Genomic DNA, 21,312 nt, shown 5'->3' with positions numbered 1-21,312 from the left:
CATAATGGTCTGAGTCTTTGGTAATCTAGTTTTAGATGATAGAAAGTTTTTCAATTATGAAATTAATCTCTCTCCACAAATATTTATTGAAATATTGATAAATGAAAGGAATTGAGCTGCCTCCACAAATATCTATTACATTTTAATAAATGAGAAGATTTGAACTGGGCATAAAGGCAGCTTTGAATGTGTGTGGAATTGAGCTCAGGGATGTTTGATAGTCAAGAATTCTGAAGACAATTCAAATCTTTATTGCTGATATTTTATTCTTCCACAATATTTCTAATCTGATTTGGGGTATTCTAATGTAAAGAGTACAGGGATTGGAGAGTTCTAGTTTGAATTTTGTCTATGGAAATGTGGGATAAATTCTGACTTCCTTGTTGATATTTCTCCACTTCTCTCAATTCTAGTTGCATGCTTTGTAGGACTACATGAATATTAAAAGCAAAAAATGAATTGGACACTTTATAAAATGTTAGTGATAAATACAAAATATTTGTTACAGTGAAAGAACTTCCATTAGATTCCAAGGCTTTACTTGTCCTGTAGCTAACATTTAAGCTTTGGACCCATGTTCTCTTTAGGAATCTCAAAGTTTTCATTTCGTAAATTTGGGATGTGGACAAAATTGCTTACATTTAACTAGGAATGAGTGTAAATTCACTCATAAAGATTTTCAAATGCCATCTCCTTACCCCCGTAAATATTCATAGAAGTTAATTTAATTATTTGGACTTAATAGATTTGACTTATTATGGACCTTGCATTTTTTTCTCTGTATTTTGTCTGGAACATCTGGTGGGATACAGATGTTTCCTCATCTGTGGACTAGGTCCATGTCTGTGAACGTGGTTCTTTCCATGTTCCAACAACCTGATGTGTTATTCTGTGAGAAGTAGAGGAAATTTTACTTTTGATTAAGAGAGATTTATACTACCATCTAAAATCATTAGCAAAAAGAGTCAGGGAATAAAAACAGAAAATATATGAAAAAGCAAATAAGTTACAACCTATTACTGATCAAACAACCAATTAGACTGATCCCTGAGACATACATCAAGTGACCTACCAGACCAGAGATGGCCACCTAGAATGAATTTTGAGCAAAATGGAGAACTGATAATGACCTCAATTTTCTCTGATTTGTAGAGACAGTGCTGCAGTTTATAGGATAAGCAGAGTACAAAGATGAAAGTTGAGGGAAGAAAGGTCAGAGAACTACAGATAATCCTTCTAATTCTTTAACCTATGACTGATAAATTTAATTATGTAAATAAAATATCCAAAGCCAGAGAAAATACCTACTTGAAAAATCTGAGAAATAAAATATGCAAACATTGCCAAGCAGAGGTGATCATCAAGGATCTATAAAGGAATAGAACTAACATATACAGTTATAAAATGAAATTTTTTGAATTGCCTTACACAGAAGTTGGACAGTCCCATAATGGTCCTTAGTAAGGTGGAGAGCCAGCAAAACCAGGATCTGCTCATTCTAAAGAAGCTGGAAACCTCCAAAATAGGGGCAGATGATGCAGCCCAGCTGAGATGAAGGGCCGTTAAGGTCCCTGGAGAGTAACTGCTGTGAGTCCAAAGGCTGAAGAACTGGACTTTGTAGGAGTCTCCAGCAGTCAAAATCACACCAATATTCTTTAGCTTTTTATAATAATTGTCTGTACAACCTTGTGTAACATTCAAATTATTCACATAATTTATGTTGACTCCTTTAGAGAGACTATTAACATTTTACTAATTAATATGTATGTAATTTTTTGTCAAAACAGAGTAAGATTTATGTATATATGTTTATGTACTAATTTTGTGTGTATTTTGTATGCATTTATGAAAATAGAAGAATGAAACATGTTGTAATTGTTTTAAGAAGGGGAAGAAGAAGGAGAATGATGCAGGAGGTAAATTTATCTAAGATTTATTGTAAGCACATATATAAATATCACAATGTATTCCCCTGTACAACTGTTACCATAGGCCCATTGGTGTGATAAAATTATCTGCAAACAAAAACTTAAAGGAAGAAAGATTTATTTTAACTCATAGTTTCAGAGGTTTTAGTCCATGGTCACTTTGCTCCATTTACTTGAGAATAATAAGATTTCATTCTTCTTCATGGCTGAGAAAAATTCCATGGTATACAAGTTCCACATTTTCTTGATCCATTCATCAGTAGTGGGCCATCTTGGTTGTTTTCAAAACTTGGCTATTGTGAATAGCGCTGCAAAAAACATGGGTGTGCAGGTGCCTCTGGAGTAACTTGTGTTGCATTCCTTTGCATATATCCCCAGGAGTGGGATTCCTGGATCATATGGCAGGTCTATGCTTAGATTTTTAAGAAGCCTCCAAATTTTTTTCTAGACTGCTGCGCCAGCTTGCATTCCCACCAGCAGTGTATCAGGGTTCCTTTTTCCCCACACCCTCACCAACACATGTTGTTGGTGTTTTTCATGGTGGCTATTCTAACTGGGGTGAGGAGGAATCTTAGTGTGGTTTTGATTTGCATTTCCTTTATGATTAGAGATGGCGAGCATTTTTTCATGTGTTTTTTGGTGATTTGAATTTCTTCTTTTGAGAAAGTTCTGTTTAATTCAGTTGCCCATTTCTTAATGGGTTCATTGATTTTAGGAGAATTTAGTTTCTTAAGTTCCCTGTATTTTCTGGTTAGCAGTCCTTTGTCTGATGTATAGCTGGCAAATATTTTCTCCCACTCTGTGGGTGGTCCCTTCAGTTTAGAGACCATTTCTTTTGTTGTGCAGAAGCTTTTTAATTTTATGAAGTCACATTTGTCCATTCTTTCTCTTAGTTGCTGGGCTGCTGGGGTTCCATTGAGGATGTCTTTGCTTATACCTATTAGTTCCAGAGCATTTCCTGCTCCTTCCTGTAGTAACTTCAGAGTTTCAGGTCTGATATTAAGGTCCTTGATCCATTTTGAGTTGATACTAATACAAGGTGATAGACATGGATCTAGTTTCAGTTTCTTGAAGACAGATAACTTTTCCCAGCAACATTTGTTGAAGAGGCTGTCTTTTCTCCATTGTATATTTTTGGCAACTTTGTCAAAAATGAGATGGGTATAGTTGTGTGGATTCATATCTGGGTCCTCTAATCTGTTCCACTGGTCTTCATGTCTGTTTTTGTGCCAGTAGCATGCTGTTTTTATTTCTATTTCCTTGTAATGTAGTTTGAATTCAGGTATTGTGATACCTCTAGCATTGCTCTTTTTGCTGAGTATTGCCTTGGCTATTCGCGGTCTCTTATGTTTCCAAATGATCTTTAGGGTAGATTTTTCAATGACTGTGATGAATGTCATTGGGATTTTGATGGGAATTGCATTAAACATGTAGATTGCTTTTGGTAGTAAAGCCATTTTTACTATGTTGATTCTATCAATCCACGAGCACGGGAGATCTTTCCATCTTCTGTAGTCTTCCTTGATCTCTTTCTTCAGTAGTTTGTAGTTCTCCTTTTAGAGGTCATTCTCATCCTTTGCTAAATTTACTCCTAGGTTTTGATTTTTTTTTTTGAGGCTATTGCGACTAGAATTATTTCCATATATTCCTTCTCAGTTTGTTTGTTGTTGATGTATACAAAAGCTAATGATTTTTGTAAGTTGATTTTGTATCCTACCACCTTGCTGTAGCTGTTTATGGTGACTAAGAGTTTTTGTGTAGTTTTTTGGGTCTTTAAGGTATAGGATCACATCTTCTGCAAATAAGCATATTTTGATAGTTTCTTTACCTATTTGTATTCCTTTTATTTCTTATTCTTTCCCAATTGCTCTGTCTAGAAGTTCCAGTACTATGTTGAATAAGAATGGGGATAGTGGGCACCTTTGTCTCAGTCCTGATTTTGGGGGGAGTGGTTTCAATTTTTCACTGTTAAGTATGATGTTGGCTGTAGGTTTGTCATATCACCTGACAGAAGGTACCTGGCTGATCACTTTGGGCAATAGTACCCTATTTGGGGTCAGGGTTGCTTTCTGCTGATGGTAGACTGGGCATTGAGCAGAGATTGAAACATAGTAGTTTTAGTAGGGTAAGTTCACAGTACTGAGCTCATACATAACCTCCAACACTGTAAATCTGGCCAAAATTTCATGAACCCACTGGGTGATGACAGTTATGACTGGGAAATGCCTGACTAGTATACACAGAACGAATCATCTTGTGCATATGATTATTAAATTCCTCTTCTGATGAGTTCCTCTGGTGAAAGTTCAAATGGTAAATGTATATTTGGACAATTTTTATCCACTTGGAGAGGTCTATCTTCATATCTGGTCCTCTTATATCTTTGAAGAAGAAATTTTTCTTTAGTGAAGGAATTCTTGGTTTCTAATTTTCCAGTTCCTTCCTTCCAAGTATCTACCATTTAAGGAAATCACAGGCTACAGTCCATGTAGCAGTAGGTAATAGCAAATATTTCATCTTGGAAGCAACATGCATGACTAGCTACACTACCTGTAGTTCTCTTAACTGGGAGTGTTTCTCTCACAATTGTTATTCAGGGTTGTCCCAGATTAATTCCATAGTGGTGCATCTTTCACATTCAAATGGTATCTATATACTATGTGAAACTGTCTGTAAACCAGAACCAATTTCTCTTCCTCAATGAACTTGTTATAGGAAATTCACCAAGAAGCCAGAGGTGTGAGCTGGAGGAGAGAAGGCAGCATGGCAGGAGTGGGCACAATCATTTATCAATTCTTCATACAATTTTATTGTATCTCAGGATATGCCCTGTCCAATCACATATGCACTGCTTCCCTTCAATGATACAATACTCCATGCATGTGTAACATTATGGATTAGGGTTCAGATGACACTCAGTTCATTAGGAGCAGCCTGGCACATCATAGCTATGATCCATGGCTAAGTGGACAGTGAGTACGAGGCACAACAGGAGGTCGATGAACTCTTCCCACAAAGGAAGGTAGTTATCCACACAGTATGCTTCAGAACCCTCAGTGATAGTAGTGTACTGCAATTCACTTGCAAGCACCTGCAAAAGGCTCTTTAGGCCCCTCGGAAGCTTGAGGATTATAAGAAAAAGAAAGAAGAAAGCAACCAACAGCTCAAACAGGAGTAAATATTTCTTTCTTTTCTAGCTTTTCAGCAATGCATATTTTGAGTGCTTCACATTTTAAAATCAGCTTTTATTAATTGCTCTGCATTAGTTCTCATATTTAATTTTTATCTGTGTTGCAATTCTATTAAAAAAGAAAATAGAAGGGATAAATACCATCAAAGAACGTTGTATGCATATATGGAAATATCACAATAAAACATTTTTGAACAATTAATATATGCTAATAAAAATGTAAAATATTTGATGTGGTTCTATGCTAATAATAATAATATAATAAATTCATACATCCACATGTATTCATTTCAAGGATTTTTTTTTTTTTGCATCACTAACAGTTTTAATTTGGAAGACACCAGCTTAGTACAGTATCTTCTTACAACTCTGTATTCTAGAAGGCTTGATTACTCGAAGAACACAAATACACCTAACATATAAAGGAGCCAGTAACAGCTAGCATCATAGTTGAAACCTTGAATTTTAGTTAGGTAAAGGAATAGGTGGACAGTAATAACAAAATTAAAAAAAAAAAAACAACCCTAGATCTCCCACCAGTTAGGGAAAGGCTGTGTCAGTAATCCCAAATAGCCCCTATTTCAATGCTCAATTGCATGTCATATATAAATTTATTTAGCCAAGACAAACAGATGACAGGCCTAAATGCCAGGCCTCTAAGCATTAACCATAAATAGCAGAAAAGTTGAAGATCCTGTTAGATACAATGTACCTTAGGTATAGCTGTCTATTTTACATGTACTAAACTTACATACTTTTCACTCTGTAAATGTTTACACAACATTTAGATACATATGCAAGTCACTAGCTGTATTAGAACCACTTAAAATACTTTTTACTTAGCTTAAACTTAGTTTCCTCAGTAGTCAAAACCTGACAAAAATCAATAGAGAACACAAGCAGTTTTTGATGAGGAGGAAACCTGATGGCTGGGAGTTATGACTTGGATGTTGATAAGAAATCACACCCTGGACTTGCTGATGTTAATTAACAGAATGGCTTGGGACATACAACAATGTTTTGCTGAGCTGCATGTAGCCCCTGGAGCCCTAAAATAAAATAACAGACTCATTAATGACATATACAATTCAGTATTTTAAAATCAATCATCCTTTTTTTTTTTTACAGACCCAGATAAAAACTTGAAGTTCTAGTACCTCAGTGTAGCAACACTGCTTTGTCTGTATTTGTTTTTTTTTTCTTTTATTTTTCATATGTGCATACAAGGCTTGGTTCATTTCTCCCCCCTGCCCCCCCCTTACCACCCACTCCTCCCCCTCCCTCTCCCCCCACCTCAATACCCAGCAGAAACTATTTTGCCCTTATTTCTAATTTTGTTGTAGAGAGAGTATAATATCATTTGCTGGTAAATGGATGGAATTGGAGAACATCATCCTGAGTGAGGTTAGCCTGGCCCAAAAGACCAAAAATCGTATGTTCTCCCTCATATGTGGACATTAGATCAAGGGCAAACACAACAATGGGATTAGACTATGAGCACATGATAAAAGTGAGAGCACACAAGGGAGGGGTGAGGATAGGTAAGACACCTAAAAAACTAGCTAACATTTGTTGCCCTTAATGCAGAGAAACTAAAGCAGATACCTTAAAAGCAACTGAGGCCAATAGGAAAAAGGGAACAGGTATTAGAGAAAAGGTTAGATCAAGAAGAATTAACCTAGAAGGTAACACCCACGCACAAGAAATCAATGCGAGTCAATGCCCTGTATAGCTATCCTTATCTCAACCAGCAAAAACCCTTTTCCTTTCCTGTTATTGCTTATACTCTCTCTACATCAAGGATTTTTGAAGGCTTAGCCTGACATCTTATTTCTAGCTTCACTCAGACTTCGGCTTAGGACCTGAAGCAACTTACGTAGTGATGTGTTGATTATTTATAGTAGAAATCACATAGGCCTACAATAATCTGAATAAGAAATATTGTAACTTTAGCACACAGGGCTATATAAGCACATGTTCTTAAATGGCAATCTTTTTAACCAAAAACATTTTTAAAGTTTTTAATGGAGCTGCATAAATTGATATACTATTTGATGTGGCATTATTGAGGTTTTTTAAAAATTGCATTTCAATCAGTTGTTTAAAAGGTCATGTTTAATGTCACATTAGCACTTCTCCAGAAAGATTTATTTTTGTTTGGGATTAGTATGGTAAGATAAAAAATATTTCTGGGTGTTCAGTCTAAATAGAACTTACAAAATGCCCACTCAAGGTTTTAGCATGGCTCCATTAAAGTGTCAATCTTCAACCAATGGCAACTAAATACTGGAAATATGCAGAGTGATATTTTTTCAATGAATCTCTTGACTTTTTTGATTTCAAACACAGACAGACAGCATTAGTTATGGGATTAGCTATGGGCACCATATATATTTAATGTCTCTAAACACAAATAGGATTTGAATAATTTCTCTTTTAATAAAAGATTGATATTAAGGAGGTCATGTGAACCATTAAACATTTTATGCATATTAAAGCAACTCTCATTTCCCTGCCCCACTTTTTCTTCTCACTTGCCAATAGCGTCTTCAACCATGATAGAAAAGATTATCTCTTGATTTCCTTTATGAGTCTAACTGAGCATGACTATGTACACAATCATCTCTCTTGTGTGCTATCAGCAAGAACAATCAGAGACACTCAGGACCTCTGTGAATCAGACAAACATATGTCATGTAATAATCCCCTATGGTTTTTGTAGTCTGATACTATTTGTTTTGTTGTTGTTATTGTCTCTTGTTGAAAGACCCCCTTGTTTGGTTCTGGAGAGATGGTAATGACATAGTAAGTAATCTAGGTAATTCAAGCCCAGGAGAAATCATCAGTTGGTTTATGAGAAACTCTACTTTTGTATATGTTTCCCCAAGCCATGATAAATAATACTCAAGAGACTTAAAAAACATTCACAATGATTTTAGGAAGAAAAAAATTTCCTGATTTTGTAATATTTGTCTTTCTCAGTCTGATTCTTTTCAATTAACATGATAATCTCAGTTCCATTAATTTTCCTGTAAATTATATGATTACATTCATTTTTATGGCTGATATTCCATTGTCTTTATTCACTCACCATTGATGGGGACATAGTTTTGACTCCATAACTTTCCTACTTTGAATAATGGCACAATAAACATGGATATTCTGGTGTCTCTATTCTGTGCCAACTTTCAGTCCTTTAGGTTTATAGCAGGATCATATGATAGCTCTGTTTTCAATTTTGAGGAACATCCACACTGATATCCATAATGTCAGGACTAATTTACATTCCCACCAGCAGTGTATTTGGGGTCTTTCTCCACACATCTATCCCAACATTAGTGGTTTTCATCTTTTTGATGATTGCTGTTCTGGTTGGCATGAAATGGAATCTCAGTACAGTTTGGATTTGCATTTCTCCAGTGGCTAAATATGTCGAACATTTTCGCATATTGCCAATTTCGTCATTGGCAATTACTCTTTTGTAAACTGTTTGTTCAGTTCCTTTGTCTATTTATTGATAGAATTATCATTTTTTTGATATTTAATTGAGTTCTTTATGTATTCTGGATATAAATCCCCTGCTGGGTAAATAACAAAGAATTTTCTTCAAGTCTGAAGGTTCTCTTCATTTCCTTAATGATTTCCTTTATTATGCAGCAGTTTTTAATTTGATGTGGTCTCATTTGACTATTCTTATTATATGACTTTAGAAGATAGCCATTCAGTGTTTTCCCATTCAGTATAATTGTGGCTATAGATTTGTCACTAATGGTATTTATTATTTTACAGTGTGATCCTTCAATTACCTTTATAAGAAATGTATGTTGATTGTTATCAAGGAATAGTATCTGTTGAGATGATTGTGTGATTTCTTTTCTTGATACTGTTTATGTGCTATATTATGTTTACTGACTTGTGTATGCTGAAATATCCTTGTATCCCTGAAAGCCAGCCAACTTAATCATGGTGTATGATCCTAAGTTGAGTTTTGCAATTATTCACTGGGGAAATTTTTTGTATTTGTTTATTAAGAAAACTGGCCTATAATTTTATTTTTGTATTCTTTCCCAGGTTTGACATCAGGATAATAATGGCTTCACTGAATGATTGGAAGTACTCCTTCCTTATCCATTTTTTTTGGAATAGCTTGAACATTGGTATTCATTTTTTTGATAGTATGGGGTTTGAACTCAAGTCTTTGAGCTTAGTAGTAAGTGCTCTATCACATCAGTTATTTCCCTAGTCCCATCTGGGCCAGACTCTGACAAAGATCCTTTTATCTATGCCCCCTGTGTAGTGGACATAACTGGTGCAAACCACCATGCCCAGTTTATTTGATGAGATCGGATCTTGCTAACTTTATTGCCTGGCCTATCTCAAATCAAGCCTCCTTATAGCTACCTCCTAGGTAGTTGGGATTATAAACACAAGTCACCACACCCAGCCAGTTCTAAGTTGTTAACATCTTGTAGAATTCAGAAGAATTCAGTACTAGACTTTTTTATGTGGGTAGATAATTTTATTACTGCTTCAATCTAATTGCTTGTGTTTTTCTCTGTCTAGATATTTTACATATCCTCTTGTTTCAAATTTGGCAAGTCATACATATCTAGAAATTTACTATTTCTTCATAAGTTTTCAAAAATTTCCCTAATGATCCCCTACATTTCAGTTGCATCTGCTTTGGTTTCTCCTTTACGCCTTTAATTTTACTAACTTGTGGTTTCTCTCTCCTTTTTATCTTTTCTGGTTAGTTTGAGTAAGGATGGGTCAATCTTATTTGTCTTCTTTTTTTTTAACTGTAAAGCAGGAGAATTTATTGAAATAGAAAAGTATAAAATGGAAGAGTAGAGCCCCTAGATTTGGAGGGGATCCCAAGAGAGTGTGCCCAAGAAATGATGTTTCCCAAGGTTTTTATCCATTTTCTTCAGGTTGTTGCTCAATCTCTATGCTAATTAAGTGTGCAGAAAGCAGCATTTTGTTGGCTGCTCCTGCAAGGTTCTGACTGGTCAGTCCTGATCTTCACACTCTCTGTCCTGACTTTCCTTCTTTCCAACCTTTAAGGTTACAAAGAGGTCAAAATAGAGGTTTCCATAGGCCCTTCCTTCTGTCTCACTCCCCCTTCTGAAGAAGTGACCCTAACTGCCATTAAGGAAAAGGGGTGATGACCATTCTTTGGGTGCTTCAAGCTAGAAAGGAGTGTTGGTAGGTGGGGACTGCAGTCAGAGCTATCTCACAGAGGCCTATGGTTCCATGGTAGGTGCAGGTCTTCATCTGAGGCTCCCATCCTTGTCCCAATCCCAGGAGGTGACAGGGGATATTTAGTTGACAGTTTGTTTTGACCAGGACAAGGAGCCATCCACTTATTTTTTTCAATGAACTATCTCTCTGTTTCATTTATCCTTCACCCTTCATATTGTTCTTTTTGTCTCCATCTCAGTTTTTCCACATATTTTATTATTTCTTTCCATCTACTAATTTTGTGCATGAGCATTCTTATTTCTCTAAGTCCTTGAGGTGCATCATTAAGTTACTTCTTTGAGATTACTCTTGACGTTTTTCTTTTCTTTTTTTTTTTAGTTTAGACAATCAAAGGGCAAACATCCTTCTCAGAACTGTCTTTACTAAACTGAAAATGTACTGGTAATTTGTGTTTTCATTTTAAGTTGATTCTAGAAATTTTTCCCCCTTCCCTGATTTCTTCAAAGATCCACTGATTATTCAAAAGTGTACTTATCAATTACCATGTTTTTGTGTACTTTCTGAAATTTCTCATGCTATTTTCTAGTTTTATTCCTTCGTGACCTGATATTTTGCAATAAATTATTTCAGTACTTCTGTATTTGTGAAGTTTTTCTTTAAGCTTTAATTAGAGAAAGGACCATGAGCTGCTGGGTAGAATGTGTATTTCACAGCTATTGGAGGAATATTCACTGTAATTCAATTAAGTTCATTTTCTGTATGTTTCAGTTTACCCCTGAATCTTCTTGATTTTTTGTTCTGGCTGACCTACCTATTAATGAGAGTGGAATATTCAGTTCACTCACTATCATTTTATCTGGATCTGTCTCTTTAAATCCATTAACATTTGTGATATAAAATTGGATACACAAATGTTTGGTGCATATATGTTTGCAATCATTGTTTCTAAACTTATTTGAAACACAAGTCTATATCTGTTCAAACCCTGTTTCTTTTTCACCATGGATGACTTAAATGTTAAAAAGTGTAGTTTACTCACAGTTTTAAGCAAATGGAAGAGTAAGAGAAATTTGAGATTATTTCTCTTTTTTTTTTACTTTGATTTATATTTACTATTTGCTAGGTTCAACCTCTCAATGACCTTTGTTTATTTGGTTTCAACTTTTGAAAATTAATATGTTAATAACTTCTAGTAATTTCCACTAACATCTTTTCCTTTATAACTTTGGTTAGTTACATTGTTTCTTTGTACATTTGATCACAGCCACTGCTACTGTCTTAACCTTTAAGATTCAAATTGCACTTTACTTTAGAGATTTAGCCATTATTTTAGTATTTCTGCTCTACATAGACATATTTCAATTTATTTGTTACATTCTTGGAGTGGCTGTTGATAAGAAAAAGTGTCTCTTTAATATGGGATAGCAACTGTTTAAATAACTCCTAGGAGAAGCAGCATCAGATAAAATGGGGATAATTGCTTTTAATGTAATTTTATTTTAGTGTTCAAATTCCATTTTCTTAAATTCTAACTCCTGCTAACTTATAAAAAATATAAAAATATGACAAAAAATAGGATATATAGTAGTAAGATGTAATGTTGTAAATATTAGAAGGTGTCTCAAAATGAAGTTACATTTTCATATTTTTAACATTCTCTAAAACTAAGGAAATAAAGAAAGGTAATCAATCAATGTTTACTGAAGAAAATCACATAGAAAAAGTGATACTTTGCTGAGTGCCTATGGCTCACGCCTATAATCTCAGCTACTCAGGAGGTAGAGATCAGAAGAATCATGGTTCAAAACAGGTCCAGGCAAATAGTTATGTATGACCTTATCTCAAATAACCCTTCACAAAAATAGGGCTAGTGGAGTAACTCATGGTGAAGGCCCTGAGTTCAAGGCCCTTACCCCCCGACACACACAAAAGTGATACTTTGTTAGAAAGTATAGCATACAGGAAGTCTTAATTTTGAGATTTATTTTCCAAGATACTTAAATAATTTTTATAAAACTTACTTTTCATATAGACGTACGTCATTTCAAATTAAAGATGGACATCAAAATTTCTCATTTTTCATATATATCCAATACTTAAATAAAATCCCTAAATAACATACTAATTCATTTTGTCTTTCAACAGATGGTTTATGTCATGGGAGTAGAAAGAATGGAGATTAAATGTTATATAAACCCTATCAAATTCATTTAAATATTGAAGTGCTTATTAGATTTTAGCAACATTTTTCTGTCAGAGTGTTTTGTAGCAACATTCTATGTTTTATTTATAACAGGGATCAAAGAATTAAATTTTCATTCTCTCTTACAACATTTGTACAAATATACATAAAATGAGTTCAATGGTGCATCAAGAAATATGATTATATTTCAATACAGACAATTTTTTAAAGGACTAAATGGTATATAGAGTTTTTAAAAAAAATAGAGTTCTCTTCGTGACATTATATGTCATATAAAAAAACAACTTTAAAGTTACATTTCCAAATTATCTTTTCATATCTACACTGGAAATAAATGTTTTGAAAAATATTGCATAAATCAAGGTGTATAATTTTGATTACTGCTTCATTAAGATTATAGAATGGCTATAGGATATAACAGATACATAATTTTACCTTTGTTATAAGATGATATTAATTGAAAATTTACCACTGATTTAATGTCTTGGAATGGAGCTAAGCATTGTATTCTTCATGCTACCATCACTTTTTCTGGAAATCTTAACAACATGAAACATTAATTTTTTTATACATTAAATTATGTGTTACCTTCAGATATCATTAAATTTATATTATGTTTATAATGCAATTATGGAATCATTTAACCCGTGTTTTAGGGATTGAATACAGAACTACACTAGTAGGAATTTCAAAGAAGTTTTTGTTTTTCATTCTTAAAATTAAAAGCAAAAGTCTTCACTAATGTTCACGGATCCTCAGAGTTTAGTAACTTGCATGTTTCAATGAAAAAGCATGTTATAAATAAAAGAGGACTACATTGGTCAAAATGTTTACCTGGAGGACAGAAACTTCAATATTAAACATATTATGTCAAAGAAAAATCAACTAATTGGGTTTGAATTTATGAAACAATCTCTTCTCCTTCCCTGGAAATGGAACAAGATAGCACTGAGAAGAGGTGGGGGTCATAAAATATTTGAGTTTTTGTTACAAGATTTTCTGCCTACGATTGCTCTATATCCATTCTTTTTTATTTTATTTCACTTTATTACTTATTATTTTCAATGTGTGGGGCAGGGGTTTGAACTCAGGGTTTGCATTTGCAAAGCAAAGACTCTACCACTTGAGCCACAACTACAATCCATTTTACTCTGGTTATTTAGAGACATGTGGTCCCACACACTATGTGCACAGGCTGACCTCAAACCACACTACCAATCTCAACCTCCAAATTAGCTAGGATTAGAGATGTGCACCACCAGTGCCTAGCACACTTTTCTTTCAGCTCCTTTTTTGAGCAAAAACTCTCAGAAGCAATTCTTCCTCCAGAAGGATTCATTAACATGATATTCTACCAAGTCCATATATATTTAAAGAGAAGTTGTTACCAAGACTGTGATAAGCCTTTTATAATAAGTTAATTTATAGCAATTTTAGAAATCTCTCTCTTTATTGTTATTCTTATGTTTACTTTTGTGAATAGTGAATATATTTATCTGAGTATGTGTGCAGATATATCTATCTTTAAAGTTATTGTTATATAGTCTATAATACATAAAACCAGATATATCCTTGATTAACTGTAGAAAATATGCTGTCCTGTCAATAGAGATATGAACAGCATCTTTGAGCTTCCAGTTCCTATCTGAAAGAGTTAAAAATTTTAGGGAAGAGTTAATTTTTAGCTAAAAATGTAAAAAAATGCTTAAGAGGTACCTACAGAAATTGAGTGTGATATAAGTAGGAAAAAGGAAGTTACACATTTTGAGTAGTGGCATTCATTTTTAAAAAAATATATTGCATACTTGGAAAATTGATAATACATTGGTATTACTGTAGCGTCAGATGTAGGGAAGTAAAGTTAAGTAATCATATCTAAACTTATAAAAGTTAACAGTTAATTTCAAAGAGTTCACATTTTACTGATAAAAAAATAAATAGTTCTCAATATCTGGCTACCTGCATGGTAACATGAAGAGCTGTGTAGATTTCTTTCCCAGAAAAATAGTAAATTTATTTTAAAAATATAAAATATCTGGAAAATTTTACTAAACTTGTACACTCAATGAAGAAACTTTCATTAAACAAAATCAACTAAATTCAGTAATAAATGTAGCATTTGCAACATTTTTACCAAATCCAAGTTCTTCTCTATGCTACCTCTAAATTTCCCAAGCTCAGGATGATGGAAAATTTGTGTCAAATAAATACTCCAAGAACACAAGGCTGCTTCTTCCCTCAGAACTCAGTTGCAGAAGTACAATATCTTTTTAGAATTGAAATGCACATTGACATTTCTTATCCTGCCCCTGATTACTTGTGGCAGAGACTGTTTCAGGATGAGTGCAGCTGGGGGTTGAAGAAATTTTTTCTTCCATATTTTCCTGGAATGAATGCAATACCTTGGCTACTACACATCAAGAATGATGAGGTTCCTAATGTCATTGCCAAGTTGAATCCCAAGACAAGCAAATCAATCAGATGTCAGGCTACTTTCTCCTGTTCCTACCAAACACTCATCTCATCAAGAAGGTGGTTTACTCAGAGAAACAATATACCATTACCTTCCATATGGTTCTGAATTCTAGCTTTAAGTCTTATCCAGGAAGAGAACTAGTATATAAAAGAAGAACTCTGTTACTCTTCCTAAAAGAACGGTAGTAAAGGAAGATAATATGACAATATGTCATAAAACAGAGAATATCAGTAATGAGATAGAAACTACAAAACAGTGCCAAATGACAGTTTCTACCCCAGCTTAAAAAATCTTGAAGTCATTACTCCTGCTCAAACAACATGAAAAAGGTGGAAAAAGTGAAAATCAATTATTTTTCTCATATTTATCCTAAAATTGAGATTGCAGAACAAATCCACACAAACTAAAGTCACAAATGAGTAAAGAGAACACAGATTAACTTACCTGAAGCAGAACATACTGGGTCCAGTATCTTAAATGACAATATATTATTGCTAGGGACTGAATGTATACTAGTTTAATAGTTACAAACACTGGGGGGCTCATTTAATGGGTTTTAATTCTTATAGTCCCACCATATTCTCATGGAGACAATCACATACACACACACTCACTAACAGACACTCACACACACACACACACACACACACATATATATATATACACACTGAGTCCTCCTTTCCTCTTCTGCCAGGAATTTTTCTAATTATACCCAAAGAGTTTAGAACTTCATTGTGATGAAATTTTCTTTCCAGAAAAAATACTTAAACAGAGCCATATGCAGTGTGAAAGAAGGAAAATATTTAACCTCAGTCCATGGACTAAGAATTGTCAAATAATAGTAAGTATTTTAAATGTCTAATTACAACTTCAATGAAAACTACTTATACTGTATGAGAAGGTAATGACATTGTGTCATAAATAGAGAATAATCAGAAAGGAATACACATTATGAAAAGGAATCAAAAACAGAGATTTTTCTCCTCAAAATTCATATGTTGAAGCCCTAATCCTTAATGTGACTGTACTTGCAGGTAATCTTTAAGAGTTAAAGTTAAATGTTCCAAGAGTGGGTACTTATCCCATTGGAGTAGTGACCTTATAAGAAGAGGAAATCTCTCTCTTTCTCTTTCTCTCTGCACACAGTATTAAAAACCTATGTGGGTAATGAGGGTATACAGTGAAAAGGAGGTTATCTTCAAGCTAGCAGAGGGTATCCTCTCAGAAACTAACCATGTGTAGAGAAAATACAAATCTAAACAACACTGAGATTCCATCTCACCCTAGTCAGAATGTCTAATATCAAGAAAATAAATAACAGTAAATGCTGGCTAGGATACTGTGGGGGAGTGGATTCTATTGAAGGGAATGTAAATTAGTATAGTCATTACGGAAGTCCATGTGGAGGGTCCACAAAAAACTAAAAATAGAACTACCATGCAATCCTGCTATACTACTCTCAGGCATATACCTGAAGGAATATAAATCAGCATGGAATAAAGGCAAATGTATACCCATGCTTATTGCAATATTATTCATAATAGTCAAATTATGAAACCATCCTAAATGCCCCTAAGCAGATGAATGGGTAAGGAAAATGTAACATATTTATGTATATTACATTATATAAATGTATGTATACATATATTTCATATATATAATATATATGAAAATGTTTGATATATATGATATATAGAGAATGGAATATTCAGCCATAAAGAAGAATGAAATTAAGTGATTTGTAGGAAAATGAATGAATTTGCTGTTCATTTTGTCAAACAAAATAAGACAAGCTCAGAAAGACAAATGCCACGTTTTCTCTCATATGTATAATTAAAAAATGCATGAATATTTGATGGGGGTAAACTAGAGGAAGGAGAAGGGGAAAAAGAAGTGATGGTGGTGAGAATATGATCAGGAATATTGTATTTAGGAAGCGGACACAGTGAGACTCATTAAAATTTTGTAAGAAAGTGTAAAAAGAAGGGTTAGGATATATAAGAAAGAATAAGAGGGGGAAAATATGATCGAAGTTCATTATATGTATATATAAATGTATAGAAATATCAAAATGAAACTCCTCACTTTGTATTATTAATATATGCTAACAAAATAATTTTTAAAAAGAAATTGACCATGTTGTCTTTTTGATATAGGCATTCAAGCCTCCAGGACACTTATAAAATAAAGTTCCATTATTTAAGCTAACCAACTTGTGGTATGTGCCATGACACCAAAACAGACTAATGCAGTCTTTCTCAGGCAAAAACCTGAAGGAATTTGTCACAGGAAATATTAAAGAAAGTGTTTTAAAGACAAAAACAGGTGCTATAGGTCACATGTAAGATGTGCACACAGAGTGGAAGATATCAAAGAAGGAATAAATGAAGGGAAAATGAAATCAAGTTTTTTATTATTCTAAATAGATTTAATAACTGATTGTTCAAAGTAATCACAGCAATAATGTACTGTGTTATTATAACATTTGTATAAAGGAAAAAATAGCGAGGATGCTGGATGGAATGGGACAAAGAGACTGGGATTCTTGTGTAACTGTACTACACATAAAGTGCTTTGATGATATTTTAAAGAGTAAAAGTATAGAGCAACTACTTTAGAAAAAGGCCTAAGAAAAGAGAAATGAAGGGAGGGATTTTTATGAAACTGTAAAGAATAATAAATGCAACAAATATACATCCATGGCAAATGCTGGATGTATACAACTGTATCAGTATATGTATTAGTACATATGGATTAGTACAACTGTATCAGTATATGAATGGTCTAAGTACACCAATTAAAATACACAGAGCATCAGAAAGATAAACAACATAGACAGTAGTACATGCTGTGTAAACAAAACCCATTTTCAACAGAAATAGATTAAAAAGTTCAGTAAAGTCTGAATTCTAAAAGTGATCCATGGCTTGAGATGTCAGTTGAAGGTCAGTACTGGAAGACATTGGTAAAAATATTTCCCAAATCATTACATGATATGAGAAAATATGAAACCAAAGACAAAGCTACAAAAAATATCTCAAAGTGAATTTTTAAACATCTAAAATACAATTTGATAATCAAATACAAAAGTAAAAAGATGAAAAAAACATTAAATTAAGGAAATCTGAAGCAATGATCTTAATTACATAAAAGCAGATTCTAAAGCAAAGATCAATAGAGAATAAAGATGGTCATTACCTAATGATAAAGGAATCATTTCTCTCATAAATTATATCATATATTCACCCAACATGGCCTCAAAATATATGCAGAAAAACATAAAAATGCAAAGAATGTTAATTTACTATTAAAGTTGAATATTTGAAGTCATTCATCAGTATTTGACATATTCTATAAGCAGAACCAAGTATGTATGTAGTTGAAAATGAACTGTAGCATCAATCAAATACATCTAATTGCCATTCTTATATTATTTCATTAGGAGACAATTAGATATGATAAAGACTTCAGCAAAACAGCTTCTCTGTGCATCATTAACAAACTTTCTGAGAAAAAAATCAGAAATTTGGAAAACAATCCAATTTATAATAGCCTTAAATAACTTAGGAATAAACCTAAGAATTGAAAAAACTCTACAATGAAAATTAAATGTCACTAAAACATAAATTGAGAAAAAACAATAAAGGTGGAAAGTCATCCTATGTTCACAGATCAAGCAATCTCTATCAGAATTCATCACTGAACTAGAAAAAAAAAACAATGATAAAATATACACATAGAAGACAAAATCATCCTGAATAGCCGAAGGAATCCTGATCAAAAACGCAAAAGGCAATGCTGGAGTTACCATAATTCCCAACTTCCAATTATACTAGAGCCATGAAAATAAAAACAGAATGGTACTAGAACTACAGCCAATATGTACGCCAATAGAATAACAAAATTTACATAGAAATAAGCCCATCTAGCTACAGCCACTGATTTTCTACAAAAGTGCCAAAAACATACGTTGGAAAAAAGATAGTCTCTTATAACAAGTAATGCTGGGAAAACTAGTTTTCACAAGACTGAAACTAGATGTATACCTCTTATTCTACATAAAATCAACTCAAAATACATCAAAAACCTTAATACAAGACCCGGAAATTTGAAACTATTAGAAAAAAAGCATGGGGGAAACACTTCAGAACTAAAGAAACATTTACAAACCATAAATCTTAAAAAGTACTTTCATTGTTTATTTTTTAAAATAGTTCAACACACCTGAATAGACATTTCTTCAGAAAAGATTCAGAAATATTGAAGATACACAGAGATATTTAAAATCCATAGTCATTAGAAAATGCAAATCAAAGTTACTATGAGATACTATTTCATACTGACTACAAAGACTATAAGGTTAGCAAGAAATTGTAAACCCTATGCATGGCTTGTAGGATTGTGAACTGTAACAAGCATTTGGGAAAATACTTTGGGAGTTTCTGAAAAAGTTAAATATAGAATTATCATTTAATTTAGCAATTCCACTCCTAGATGTGTACCCAAAGGAAGGAATGAATATATGACTTACATCAATGTGCACCAAAATGTCCATAGTGCCATTATTGTCAAAACCCAAAATGTGGAAGCAACCCAAGTTTCCATGAACTGATTAGTATAAAAATTGCACCTGCCATTAGAACACAAGGGAATATTACTATAGCCATAAAAAGATAATACTAATGCCAAGATCTGGAGGTAGATAAATGCTAGAATATTTCTTCAGAGTAATCTTGAGGATATTGTTGAATAGTTAAAAGAAAAGTCAGACACAAAGGTAACATATTATATGCTTTCATTTACATGAAATGTCTGTAATAGGCAAATTCGTAGTGTCACAGGCAGCAATTTGATTGTGATTTTATTATATTTAATTATTTTTCCTAGAATTCTAAGCCCAAAGGTTATATTTGTTTCTAAAAACCTTTAATAATTTGCTGTGTTGAATTTATGGTACCCAATGTATTATACTCAGAATCCTCCTCCTTCACCAATGTTAAACATAGAAGCAAAGTTTATTTGCCTCTCAAAATCTACCATTTTTCTCCTTTTCAGTACAGCCCAACTTAATCATGTATGGAGTTCTGCCTAGAACAGAATGTACTTGACATTAACTTGTGTACTAATTACCCTCTTCCAAATTACTGCTGAAGCTTCTTACTCTAATTCCTCTGTTGTGTCATTTTTTGAGTCTCTGTTTATTATACCCTTTCTCAATATTCCTACTCTTTTCATTCCTCCATCATGTTGAACACTTCTAATTAATATCCAGTATTCCTAGTGATGATTCATATGCTTTATTTTAGTCAGTAATGACAAAATATTTATTGACCTTATGGGTCAAATATTATGAGAAATGATCCAGATGGATTACCACTCATTTTATAATTATCACTTATTTTAGAATATGATCATTAAATACATTGGTTAATACATTTAATTTGTTAATTTTAGTTAACTTCTGGCTTCTCTGGCCCCGAATATCATCCACTATTAAAATGTCCTGGTGATTCTGTCTTATTCAGAAAAAAACATTCCTGTGGACAGGTTCCTGACATCTCCAATCAAGACATTTTTACCATTCAGAGTCAAATTCAAAAAAGGGAGAAGTTGCTTGTCACCTTTTATTTCCTGAGAGATGGGGTTATGTTTTAGAATTCATTTACCATATTCCTATATTAAATTTTTACCAACTATTATGAAATTAAGCAAAGCGAATAGAAGAAAAAGATATCCATTTTATCATATTTTTTAAAATTTGATGATGATATTTACTATATTTTATTTACTTGTGTTCTCAAATGAGCCCAGTGGAAAAAGTTGAGGAGGTAAAAATGGATCTGAAATTAGCAATCCAGAATTTGAAGAAAACATGACATTTTTCCTGCTGAAGAAATTTTCCTGCTGAAGCCAATAGCACTCCTAGTTCTAGAAAGTAACTTTTTACCTTCTTCTGTATGCGATTTATAAATAAAGACTTCATGCCTTTCACATAGTGACACATATACTGAACTATGTCACTTAAATTTCTTCTATCCCAAGGGTGAATAAATAGAAGTAATTTTGTATATGATATGATTAGACCTTACTCAAACACTGTTTTGTTTCTTTCATCTTATATAAGAAACAAAGCATTAATTTTAAAATATTTCAGATGCCTAACTAATGTTAAGACAGTTCACTATTCTTTATTATTATTATTATTATTATTATTATTATTATTATTATTTAATGATCACATTCCCTACATTTTGGCCTTGGGAAAATAACCATTCCCAGGCTCATATTTTCTTGTTTTTAAAATGGAAATTGT

The sequence above is a fragment of the Castor canadensis genome, chromosome 9 (assembly GCF_047511655.1).
Source record: "Castor canadensis chromosome 9, mCasCan1.hap1v2, whole genome shotgun sequence".
In the NCBI taxonomy this organism is placed as follows: domain Eukaryota; kingdom Metazoa; phylum Chordata; class Mammalia; order Rodentia; family Castoridae; genus Castor; species Castor canadensis.
The sequence above is the reverse complement of the archived record's forward strand: the minus strand, read 5'-3'. Positions refer to the sequence as shown.